Below are 14,062 nucleotides of genomic sequence, written 5' to 3' on the forward strand. Positions count from 1 at the left end.
CATCGATCTCAGAGCCCAAAGGACCCTCCACAGCAACCTAGTGCACTCCCATTATTTTAACAAAGAAGGAAAAGAAATCATCCAGCTTCCCATTACTCTTAGCTTTACTCTTAGTAAACATTTGCTCTTAGTGACATTTCGTTTTTCCTTCAAGGCTGGTCCGGTGTTCCCCTTCTACTGATTTTATTCCGTCTTGATAAGGAGGATGGTTGCACAATAGAGCTGGTCCGTCCTTCCTCCATCTTCCCTTCCCCCAAGGCCAGAGTCTGAACCTGTGGATGCCAAGTAGAAGAAGAAAACATGTGATCTCCACTTAAACCTCTCCCCTTTTTCTGTGTCAACAAGGGAGTGTCAGGCTCAGGGAGGCTTTTATTTCAGGCACCAGTCTGGGGGCAACAGGAGGCCTCCTACTTGTTGGGCACTGACAGTCCAGGAGGTGGGACATAAGGGAAAGAATACAGAAATCCCTTTACAAACAGCCCCTCGGTACTCCTCACCCCAGCTCCTTTGTCTCCTCTAAGAGGTCCCAATAGCCTGGCGGAGCAGGAACACTCACCCAGACCTGAAGCCCAAGGACCCCCCTCCTCCCAGGGGGCCTCCTTTCAAGGTTGAGAACGGAAGATGAGGAGCAGAAAGGAAACTATAACAGATGCCTGACTTAGAATCATAGGATCTTACGTCTGAAAGAGCTCTCAGAGGCCATCTAGTCCATCCCTGTCATTTCTAGAGAGGCCTCTGCTTCCTCATTTGTAAGAGGAAGGGCTGGCTGACATCATCTTTATGGTCCTTTTCATCCCTAACAATCTATGAATCTGAGACTCAGACACGTAAAGGGAATTGTCTAAGGCCATGCAGTTAAAGTGATAGACTTGAGACTAAAATCCAGACCTCCTGACTCACTGGATTCTTAGAGAGCATTGAGTCCAACTCCTCATTTTCCAGATGCAGGCAAGTGACTGGTCCAACTGGGGTCCCATATATGGAAAACACGAGTTAGCATTCAAACCTGGGTTGCTGTTTAGTTGTTTCAGTTGAGTCCAACTCTTCATGACCCCATTTGGGATTTTCTTGGCAAAAATACTAGAATGGTTTACCATTTCCTTCTCCAGATCATTTGACAGATGAGGAAACTGAGGCAAACAGGGTATAGTGACTTGCCCAGGGTCAAACAACTAGCAAGTTATCTGAGGCTGGATTTGAACTCAAGTCCTCTTGACTCCAGGTATGCTCTATCTACTGCGCCACCCAGATGCCCTCAAACCTAGATTGTTTGATCCCAAAACTTCTTTCCCTATAACTCGCCACTAACTCTCAGGGCACTTGTCTTCCCATCAAGGATTAGCAAGTGTTGATGTTAGGAAGTTAAGGAATCCCTATCACCAAGAGGTGGATGGTTCTATGGTATAAATACAGAGGCAGTTGATACAGAATTTAAAAGCACATAATTTCAGAATGGTGAGCAAAAATGTAGCTATCCTTATGAGGCAAAAAATTATTTTTGTTATTTAGTCATTTCCAACTTGTCGTGCGTTACCCCTTTGCTTTCTTGGCAGAGGTACTGGAGTAGTTAACCATTTCCCTCTCCAGCTCATTTTACAGATGAGGAAATTTAAGCAAACAGGGTTAAGTCACTACCCCAGGGTCAAACAGCTAGGAAATGTCTGAGGCTGAATTTGAACTCTGGTTTTCTTGACTCCAGGCTTAGCATTCCAGTTCACTGTGCTGCATATTCAGATATGAAGTCCTGAGCTCATGAGAGAGAGAAGAACCCTTGATAATCAACTAATCCAAACTGCTCCTCTTAAACCTAAGGGAACATAGGCCTAGTAACGATGACCTATAACCAATTCTTATACTGTCAATTAAAAGTAACAATTAAGAGTGAAAAATCCCCTTATTCGTCATCTTGGTCTCACAGAACAAAAATGAATCATGGCAGGTGGACAGGTCACTGGATTTGAAATCAGAGGATGAGGTTTTAGATTCCTGATCTCCCTCCTTTGTGACTTTGCACAAGTCATCTAGACTCTATGGATCTCATTTTCCTCATCTGTAAAATAAAGGGGTTCTAGATGGCTTCTAAGGTCCCTTCCAGATTGAAGTACTTGATCCTTGGATCCCTGAATCTCAGAGTTGTTAAGGATCTTAGAAGCATTAAATCCAGCCTTTACCTAGCAAGCATGCCCTCCATGTAGGAGTCCTTCAATAATTTTTTAAAACCTTTTCTTCCTTCTTAGAATCAATACGAGGTATTGATACCAATACCAAGGCAGAGGAGCTGTCAGAGTTGGACAATGAGACTCAAGTGACATATGAGGCCAGATTTGAACTTGGGGTCTTCCATGTCTAAGCTTGCCTCCCCTATTCCCTGACATATCCACTGAGTCATCTAACCAAATCATTTTTGAAAGCTGACAGCCACATAGCAGTTCACACTAAGATCGTAGGGACTTACTCTGCTTCTTCTTCTGGCTTTACAGTTTCTATATGTGGTTCCTCCAGTAATCCAAACTGCCATGTTTATAACTTTGGAGTTTTCCTTATCTTCTCCATCTTTCTTACTTCTCACAGTTAATTCATGACCAATTCTTGTCGATTATACTCCTATAACATCCTACCCATCAATTCTCTCCAATCTATCCAACTATGACCCAGTCACCAACTATCACCACTAACTTCCCATCCAGGGAAAGACCATGCCCATATGAACTATTGCATTATTGTCTCGTACATCCTGAATCCTTCTCTTCCTATTTTGGCTTATCCTTCATACTTCATCCTTTAATTTCTACACATATTCTTCTTCTAGTCAAATCTTTAATGGTACCTTCTTACCTACTAAAAGTCATATTCCTCTGTCTAGCATTCATGACTTTCATTCGATTCTTGAAAAAGCCTTGATGTTTCAGAGAGAAGAGAAAAAAAAAGATAAGATCTGAGTGACCCATTGCCAAATGGAAGCCAGACTTGTAAGGATCTGAGAGAAGAGTCCAGGTCTCTAGTATAGGGAGAAGGAAATAACTATTGGACCTTTTCCTCCTGCTAAATGCACTATAGATCTTGGAAGATTATCCTCGATAATATTGAATTGAAAAGGGGTAGTCACAAATTCTTGGTTACATGGAATGGCTCTAGGGATAAGGGACACAGAGGGAAATGGGGAAATATAGGCACAGAAAAAAAACAAAAGGTATCAATAAAATTATGTTAAAAAAATAAAAGAAGTAGCTAGTGCCCATCAAGCTAGAAAAAAAGGGAGAAAGGCAATGTGCTTTTGTTTTCTTTGGGATTTTCTCTTTGATTTGAGATAGAAAGGGAGAACTAAGCTGCTCCTGTGAAATAGCAGTCAATGACCCTCTTCATTTCTAATTCCTTTTCACCTTAATTCAATTCAGTTCAATAATCGTTCATAAAACATCAACATCTCAGGAGCTTATGATAAATGGGGGAGCAGTAGAGACAAAAAGAGACAGAGATAGAGAGAGAGAGAGAAGGGCATCTGGATGTCTCAGTGGATTGAGAGCCAGGCCCAGACATGGAAGGTCCTGGGTTCAAATCTGACCTCAGATATGAGAGGTCCTGGGTTCAAATCTGACATCAGATTCATCTTAGCTGTGTGGTAGCTTAAGTGTACAGGTCACTTAATCCCTATTGCCTATACCTTACTTCTCTTTTAGCTTAGAACCAATGCACAGTAGTGATTCTAAGACAGAAGGTAAGAAAGAGTTTTTAAAAAAAAAGAAAAAGAGGGAATTTAGATAAGTCACAACCCTTCCTTCTACCCTTACTTCCTGGAGCATACAATTAGGGATATCTGACACACATATCAATAACATACATCTATATTATATATAAATTATATCTATATCATATATATAAATAAATTTCTATATAAAAACATATCAATAGCATAAAATTAGGGAGATCTAACACTTATATCAATAACAATAACATGCCTTTCTCAAGCATTACTTCAATCCCCAAGACTCTACTTTCAGAGATGTCTGTTGAGAATATACTGACCCTTTAGCTCAAATCTTGGGGACTAAAAGAGTGTGGAGAAGTAGTTATATTTATAATTCTGGGAGACTTGGTTTCTAATTCCACCTCAGAAACATATATTCTATGTAACCCTGAGGAAATCACTAAACCTCTCTGTCTTAGTTTTTTTCCATCTAGCATTTACATCGTAGTGTTATGAGGTTTAAATAAAAACATAAAATGTCAGAACTGGAAGGGAGGCTAGAGATCTTCCAATCTTCTTCTCTCACCCTAACAAAGAAGGAAAATAAATTGTTAAACTTCCTATTGCTCTCAGCTTTCGGTCCCATAAACTACCTTGCAAATTCTGAAGTGTTATGTAAATATGTTATTGTTATTATTATTATTATCACCAGTAGCATGCGACCTATTTAGTCCCCTAATTAGAATCAAGGCACCTTTTTTTTTAGATTTGAAAATTTTTATTTAATTAATTGATTTAGAGTATTTTTCCATGGTTACATGATTCATGTACCTCCACCCCCCTCCCATAACCAATGCGCAATTCCACTGGGTTTTACATGTGTCATTGATCAAGACCTATTTTCATATTATTAGTATTTGCACTAGGGTGATCGTTTGGAGTCTACATCCCCAATCATATCCCCATCGAACCATGTGATCAAGGAGTTGTTTTTCTTCTGTGTTTCTGCTCCCACAGTTCTTTCTTTGGATGTGGATAGTGTTCTTTCTCATAAATCCCTCCAAATTGTCCTGGATCATTGCATTGCTGCTAGTAGAGAAGTCCATTACATTCGATTGTACCACAGTGTATCAGTCTCTGTGTACAATGTTCTCCTGGTTCTGCTCCTCTCACTCTGCATCACTTCCTGGAGGTCATTCCAGTTCACATGGAATCCTCCAGCACAATAATGTTCCATCACTAACATATACCACAATTTGTTCAGCCATTCCCCAATTGAAGGGCATCCCCTCATTTTCCAATTTTTGGCCACCACAAAGAGCGCAGCTATGAATATTCTTGTACAAGGCTTTTTCCTTGTTATCTTCAAGGCATCCATTAATTGATCCCATAAGCTTTTGCCCTTCCTCACCCTGAATTCTGAATGCAATCTGTTTAAGTACAGTCCTAAGGAGTCTGGTCTCTGGGTAGGAAGGAGCTCCATTTTTCTCACACCAATTCTTTAGGTTCTCCACTCTGGTTCCCAGGAGGAAAATACAAAAGGATCAAGTAATGTTTGCCTTTGCTGTGGTTGGTGGTTTTTCAATCATGGCCCATTCTCTATGACCCTATTTGGGATTTTCTTGGTAGATAGTGGAGTAGTTTGCTATTTCCTTCTCCAGTTCATTTTACAGATGAAGAAACGAGATTAAATGACTTGCCCAGGGTCACATAGCTAGTGAGTATTGGAGGCTGGATTTTTTAGTTTCCTCAGACCTGGCACTCTTTCACTGTACCACCAAGCTAGCTAGCTCTGCTTGTGTCTAGGTCTCCCCAAATAGAGAAGTAAGAGAGAGCAACTCAATGTACCCTATGAATCAGGGTATGGGATAGGTAATTTTTCTCCCTACAAATGATTGCAAAGCATAAAGTAATCGGAGTACACATTAGTGTAATGATTAGAACAGAATTCAGTAAAACCTAACTACTGTAGCTACCCTTACATTCTTCTAGGAGGTTCATACTTAAAACATTATCAGGACATGAAGCAGTTTGCAGGACTGCAAATTAGCTATTTTACATTGCCCCTCCCAACCCCAGTACTGCCCTAATATCTGTTGGATTAATCTCAGAATCCCCCGGGAACTAGAATAAATTGATCAACCATGGGGCTTGAGACCACACTAAATCTGTTATTTAATATTAGCTGAGTTCTCATCTCAGCAAGATAACACCTTTATCTATTCCAGACTGACGCTCTATCCAATCTTAGCAAAGACCATTTCAACCTTCTTGTCTCTCCTCAAAACTCCCACAGTACCCCTCCCGAGCCCATTTTCTCGGGTGAAGCTCTCTACTCATAGTCTTTTGGAAAATGAGACCACTTGCTGAGGGTTTCATTGCTTCCTGGATTGCAGAGCCACTTAACCCTTGCGTGTTCAATCACTTAACCAAATCTGTGTGGTTTCCCCCATTACTATCTTCTTTTGATAAATATCTTCGCTCTCAGAGACTGTCTTTTGTGTAAAGCATTTGATGGAGTGGGAAACTAGACCTGAGAAGCTTAAACTAACTGTGCCTGCTCAAGTCTGGGGTAGAACTACTTCCTTGCTCCCAATGACCAGGGAAAGTGACTTTCATCCTGAGCTCCCCAAAGGAATAATGCTCCTAGATGTCAAATATCTAATGAGTAATTGGTAGATATAATTCCAAATCCCATATCCAATGGGAAGATACAATTTTAAATTCATTACCCTCTTGGCAATAGGAGAGCTAGGAAGTAATCACCCAGAATTGCCAATTGTCCTCCTATTTGCCACAAAGGAGAAACTAGTCTTCCTGAGAAATGGAATGGAATGGAATGTTCTAGATCTATCAAAAAAGTCCATTTTATGCATAGATCAGGCCAGCCAATTGCTGCTACATGTGTGTAGCCCTGCTTTCAAAAAGCCTCTGCTACAGAAGCCCAAGAAACTGTTACTATATTTTTTATGGGAAGAGAAGGTAGGAGTCATACATAGTTGGAACTGTCATTCCATGGGATATTTCTCCTATGAAGTCAAAGTGTTTAAGTTTGATTTTGATCTCTGAAAATTTGTTAGATAAACTAAGGAGAAGATGGGTTTTGGGGACAAAAGATCTAATATCTTATGATATCTCCTATAGATTAGGTGGTATAATCATTCAGTAATACCAGGATTAAAAATTAGCCTCAAATACTTCCCAGATTGTGTGCCCCTGGGCAAGTCACTTAACCCTCTAGTTGCCTTGGTTTCCTCATCTTTAAAATGGGACTAATAATATCACCTATCTTCTCAGGGTTGTTATAAGGATAAAATGAGATAATATCTGTAAAGCACTTTGCAAATTTTAAAGCATTGTATAAATGCAAGCTATTATTATAGAAAGAAGATGAGAGGGGGCAGCTGGGTAGCTCAGTGGATTGAGAGCCAGGCCTAGGGATGGGAAGTCCTAGGTTCAAATCTGGCCTCAGACACTTCCCAGCTATGTGACCCTGGGCAAGTCACTTGACCCCCATTGCCTAGTCCTTACCACTCTTCTGCCTTGGAACCAATATGCAGTATTGGTTTCAAGATGGAAGGTAAGGGTTTATTTAAAAAAAGAACGAGAGAAACATTTCTTGTTAGAACTGTCTCAACTTGTTTTATGAAGAAACATGACCTAAATGGAATAGGACTGTTTTCAGAAGCAAAGTCATCAATCATTACCATGAGGATTTGAGGTGACTGACTATGATCATTCTCACAGCAAAGATATCATAGAGGGCAGCTAAGTGGCTCAGTGGATAGAAAGCCAAGTTAGGAGGTCCTGGGTTCAAATTTGACCTCAGATACTTCCTGTGTGACTCTGGACAAATCACTTAATCCCCATTGCCTAGCCTTTACTGCTCTTCTGCTTTAGAGCCTTAGAATGCATAGTATACAAAAGATAATACATAGTATACATAGATTCTAAGATGGAAGGTAAGAATTATTTTTTTTAATTACTACTAATACAGAAGGTAAGGATTTAAAAGAAAGTATTATAAATAATTGTTTATGTATTTGTTTTACTTCAACTTCATTGTTAATAAAGTATTAACTTTAATGCATGCTTATTCCTGGGGGATTAAGGGATTTAATATACAAGACTAAAAGAGTAACCACTATTGAGAAAGATAGTTTGTTCCAGACTATTTTATTTAATTTATTTAAATTGATGAACTGAGATTGAGATTCTGAGCTTAATTGATTAATTAAGAGATGTTAAAGTATTATAAATTAATGAGCAAATATATAAGCATATCCCTGGTTTACCCTAAAATCAGAATAATAAAATTAAATATAAGAATGAGTCAAGGAGCAGACTGAGGAATGACTTTTAAGGGAAGCTGGCAACCTGTGCTGCCCTATTACACATGAAGAGTAGTCCTACTAACACCATTAAAGTAAATGGTTAGGGGACAGCTGGGTAGCTCAGTGGATTGAGAGCCAGGCCTAGAGACGGGAGGTCCTAGGTTCAAATATGGTTTCAGACACTTCCCAGCTGTGTGACCCTGGGCAAGTCACTTGACCCCCATTGTCTAGCCCTTACCATTCTTCTGCTTGGAACCAATACACAGTATTGATTCTAAGATGGAAGGTAAGGGTTTGAAAAATAAATAAATAAAATAAATCATTGTCCCAGGCAACTCTGATACACACATATATAATGTGTATATAAATATGTACACATATATATTTATGTCTCTGCTATCTCCTGGCTTGAATGTAAGCTCCCCAAAGGCAGACAGCTTTATTTTTTGTTCTGCATGCTCAGTGTTTACCACAGTCCCTAGCACATAGTAGGCAATTAATAGATGCTTATTGATTGATTTCTTCATTTGTAAAGTGGTTCTAGTATGGATGAGGAGTTGGACTTGATGGTCTTAAGGTCCCTTCCAGATCAAAAAGCCTGGTCATACATCTTATTTCAACCTTACAACAACCTCATAAAGTGTTCAGAGCAAGAATTTTGTTGTCACTATACCCAAAGGGCACTAAAAGACTGTCTGCCCTTTGATCCAGCCATAGCACTGCTGGGCTTGTACCCCAAAGAGATAATAAGGAAAGAGACTTGTACAAGAATATTCATAGTTGCGCTCTTTGTGGTGGCCAAAAATTGGAAAATGAGGGGATGCCCTTCAATTGGGGAATGGCTGAACAAATTGTGGTATATGTTGCTGATGGAATACTATTGTGAATAATAAAGTGGAGGAATTCCATGTGAACTGGAACAACCTCCAGGAATTGATGCAGGGTGAAAGAACCAGGAGAACATTTTACACAGAGACTGATACACTGTGGTACAATCGAATGTAATGGACTTCTCTACTAGGAGCAATGCAATGATCCAGGATAATTCTGAGGGACTCATGAGAAAGAGCACTATCCACATCCAGATAAAGAACTGTGGGAGCAGAAACACAGAAGAAAAAACAACTGCTTGGTCCCATGGGTCAATGGGGATATGATTGGGAATGTAGACTCTAAATGATCACCCTGGTGCAATTATCAATAATATGGAAATAGGTTTTGATCAATGACACATGTAAAACCCAGTGGAATTGTGTGTCAGCTATGGGGGGGGGGAATAGAGAGGAGGGAAAGAACATGAATTATGTAACCATGGAAAAATATTCTAAATTAACTAATTAAATAAATTTTTTTCAAGATAAAAATAATTTTTTAAATACAAAAATAAAAAAGAATGTTGTTGTCATCGTTGTTTTGTGCGTGGGGTTTCTGTCCAGAACTCAAATTTCACTGGTGCTAGGAAACCAACCATCTATGCAGATAGAAAATTCCTCTATAATTTATAGTTTTAGAGAATTTTCTGGACACACTGAGACTATATAGCGACATCTCCTGTTCTTTTAGTGGTTAATAGTTCCTCATCTACAAGGAGGTAAGTAGGATTCTTAGCTGAGGACTAGCTTAGTTGTTCTCCAGTGTCAAGATACCCTCTACCTCCAACCTCTTACCCACATTCACCTCCTCAGCCTCTTCATCCATCACAAACCATCCTCAGTTAAGGCAAGAGCTGTCACCAGCCAAGCATGATTCTCCTTCCCCATAGTGGTTTCTGTCCACAGTTTCTATCCTGCTGTCTGAGGTGGTGGGAAACCCCTTGGTGCCCTACAACAGAGGGTGAGAGGTTGGTAGACTTTGTGGTTAGTTCCAGCCACAAGAAGACCTGTAATGAGACTTCTTTTGGCAGTTAGTCAACCCAGCTGTGCTGTGTACATATGAAACACCTGCTCTGTGGTCCCTTAATCTGCTCTGTCACAGGGATGGTTTCTGCCCATGCCTTTCTTCCATCTCCCAAGCACAGCTCCAATACGATGCCTGATTTTGATAACAATAGTTTATAAACTGTGGTTTCCACTTTCCAAGGTGTTTCCACACTCATCATCTCATGAGACTTTGTAGCAGCCTTGGGAGATAACAGATTATTCTCCCCTATTGTGGATCAGGCCTGATTTAGGCTGGTAGTTCAGGTTTGGGCCTGGAATTAAATAAGATACTCTTAGACCATCTAACCATTAACAAAAGAGTTTACCTGGCAAAAGCATAAAAAGAATTTTGGGCACAGATGCAACATCGATGGAGTAAGGTTCAGCTTCCCTGCTGCCACATTCACCAGGGTGCCATGCTCATTAGAATCCCATCATAGCCTAAGGCAGATCCTGGAAAGTAGTCCTGGCTCTGAACGCAGAGACTTTAGGTTCAAATCCTAGCTCTGGTGCTAACTACCGGTGTGGCATGGGCCAAGTCACTTAATCTCTTCAGACCTCAGTTGCTTCAGCTGTGAAATGAGGGTTTGTAATGAGTAGGCGCTAAGGTACCTTTATACCTCTATATCTATGGCCTTGGTGGAATGGCTTTTACTAAGGATGCTAGGAAACAACTTTGAGAGTATAAACCTTGATTGTCTGGATCAATTGGATCTTTTTTTTAACCCTTACCTTCTTAGACTTGATACTAAGTATTGGTTCCAAGGTAGAAGAGTGGTAAGGTCCAGGAAATTGGGGTCAAGTTACTTGCCTCTGGTCACACAGGGAGGAAGTGGCTGGGGCCAAATTTGAATCCAGGACCTTCCATCTCTAGGGCTGACTCTCTATCCCTGAGCCACCTAGTTGCCTCTAGACCAATGAAATCTTAAGGTTGATTTCTATGCCTTTTAAAGAAAAGATGAGGCTAATTTTTAAGTCATAGGAAAAGTTATCTCAGCCTAACTGGATGGGCACAAGAAAAACCAGTTCAATCTCATGGCAGGGATCTTAATGGATTTTGCTCTTACCATGCCATTTGACAGATAAGGAAACTGAGACCAGAGAAGGCAAGTGATTTTTTTCAGTGGCACACAGATAAAGTTAATGGCCAGACTGAGGCCAGAAAACCCAGTGCTTTTAGGACAAGGCTTTTCCTATCACATCCTGCTCCAATATTGGAAGTAGATGTAAAATATGGTACCTGGAACTAATGGGAATAGGACTGGTACTTCAAGGAAACTGTAAATGCTGGCCAGATTGATACTTATTGGCCTAGTCCAGTGTTGGCAAAGGCATGGATGGGTGCCAGGGCAGCACGGAGGGGGCTGCTCTGCTTCCCTTCTCCACAGTACCTGAAGACATTTTTTGCATATCCCATCCCTCTGTCCAGTCACCAAATGTAAGCACTTCCTTCCTCTGCTGTCTGGGGTAATGTAGGGGGCTTACAGGCAGCTTGAAGTTGCAATTTGGGCACATGACCTCTAAAAGGTTCATCAATGCTGTCCTAGTCTGCTGATTCATGACACTTGGACATAGAGATCACTTTCCTATCCTAGTTCTATGTAAAAATAAGAAACATTTGGCTCACCAAAGTTTCTTCAGGACCAGATTCCAGGGAAGGCAAAGAAAGTAGAAGGCATACTCGGTGTAGTCAAGAGAGCAGCAGTTCTGGTATCTGATATCATGAGCCTGCTGGTGGCTTCTCTCTTGTTTTTCTCCTACTTTCTTGTCATGTATCCCAAAGACAGGTATTTGCATGTCTGTCAGATTGTAGAGAGAGGATAAATCAAGCTTTTCTGGCTCCAGATTACTCCTTGCTACAGAGATTTACTTTACCCTTTTCTCCTGATCAGGAGCAGTGAGAGAAAAAGAGGGGAGAGAGGGCAAAGATCCAAGAGAGAGGAGGCAGCAAGAGAAATTAACCCTCCTGGCAGATAGTTTCAGGAACAACTTTTTTAATAACTTTCAGTAAACTAAAGTATAGCTTAGACAATAAAAAGAATTTTGGAGTGATTGTTTAGACACCGGCTAGCATGTTGGCTTGTAGGCCAATATTATTGATGTGAAAAGGCCAGATCTTGGAGGATTATATGAATAGCCATGGCTAAATCACATTATCTTTCTCGATAATAGTTTCCTTTTCTATGAGATAAGGATAAGAATGCGTGCACTATTGACCTCACAGGGTTATTGGGAGGAGCTGCATACTTTAAAATGTACCATGTAAAAGTGAATTGAAATCATAAGACTACAAGAGAAGGTGGGAATTCTCATTCTGTTACTAACTTACCATGTTATCTTGGGTAAGTCACTTCTCTCTGCATCTGTTTCCCTCTTTGAAAAATAAAGCAGGATGGGACCAAGATGATTTCTTTCTAAGTTCCCTTCTAGCTCTGACAGTCTATGATACAACATCACAGTGTTGCCAGTGGGCAAGCCTGCTTGAGCTGTTTAAAAAATAATGATAAGTAGCATTAATATATAATCCTTTAAGATCTGAGTTCAAGTCTTGCCTCAGATACATACTAAGTTAACCTCTGTTTACTTAATTTTCCTCAACTATAAAATGGGGATAATAATAGCACCTACCTCCCAGTATTGGTGTGAGGATCAAATCTTAGTCAAGAACTCAGCACAGTGCCTGGCACTTAACAGGGGCTATTGAGAGATTAGCTATTATTACTGTGTACATGGGGATAATATTAACACTTACCTCCTTGGATTGTTGTGAGCACAAACTAGTTTATGAAGCTTTGGGAGGTAGGTGTAGCTTCTGGGAGTTTTAGACCCTCATTCAGGGTCAATGAGTTTAGGCTGTCTTGATGCAGGGCCAGAGGTTGGGTATCTCACTGGAAATTCCTGTGTCACCTTTAGAAAACAGCAAGAATCAAAGAGGCAGCAGATAGGTAAAGCAAGCTGATTTATTCAGCACATCCTACCAGAAATGGCCTGATCAAGGGAAGAGACAATGCCAGGGTTCTAGGAGAGTTTGTCCTTGGACAGTAGAAGAGTAGTGCCAGAGATTTGGCCATGTGAAGGGAACTTAGGGGCCAAAAGAGGTCAGGATGGTCCCTTCTTTCTTAGACTTTTGGATGGTAAGCTAGTCATGATGGTGGAGGTGGGTAGCAATACCAAATCAGCATAGACAGGCTGGCATTTACAGGCTGGCAGGAGTTCTGTAGCTTGATGACAAAATGGGAGACTGGGGAGGAAGAAGGAGTAGGGAGCTTGAGGTCTAAGATTCTAATTAGACAACTCTAGGATAGCAAGGAAAGATTGTCAGAAAAAAGAGATGAATTATTATGACTGCCAAGAAGGATATCGTAGGGAAGGTGGGCCAACGGTCACTGCACACTGTCATAGGAGAAATATCTCCTCTCTGAATTCATGTGATGAGTTACTGCTGCCAAATATATATTTACCACAATGCAGAAATGATAGAGGTAAAAATCTAGGTGTTTATTATTATGCTCAAGCAAAGGTTCAGGCCTTAGAGAAAATCTGAACCACTATGAGGAATCTGACAAGGCTCCTTATAGGCAAATTTAGATCAGAGTGACAGAGAAATCATTCTTTTATACGTTGCAATCTTGTATATTCCTCTTTAAGTTAAAGATCCATAAACCCATATTCATAGGATGTCATAAAAGTGGAACAAACTTAAACACCCATAATTTTATATATCCCCTAAGGAAATAAACTTCATCAAACAAACTCTATAGCTAAACCAAATCAGGTTACAGAATAAACTGCATTTAGAGGTGTGACAAATATAAGTTGATGCAGGAGGAGAATTTACATGTTGCCAAAGAATCAGCGACAGTTACGATTCTTCCTTTGGCTTCTTACCTAAGGAATATTTAAGACTGTAAGTAAAAATTTACATCCTCCATGGGACAAGCTTGAACCAGATGAAATTAATATTAGCCAAAAGTTATAGGAGAAGTAAAAAGAAATGAAAAATTCCTATAACAACACTCAGTCCATAAGGGACAGTTTGACTGTGAACAAGCTGAAGTCTCTTTCAGTGCAAGAGTGAGTGACCTCATTAGCCTGGCCAGAGACCTATGCGCCAAGTGGGGTGT

Source organism: Monodelphis domestica, chromosome 1 (genome assembly GCF_027887165.1).
Source record: "Monodelphis domestica isolate mMonDom1 chromosome 1, mMonDom1.pri, whole genome shotgun sequence".
Classification (NCBI taxonomy): Eukaryota; Metazoa; Chordata; class Mammalia; order Didelphimorphia; family Didelphidae; genus Monodelphis; species Monodelphis domestica.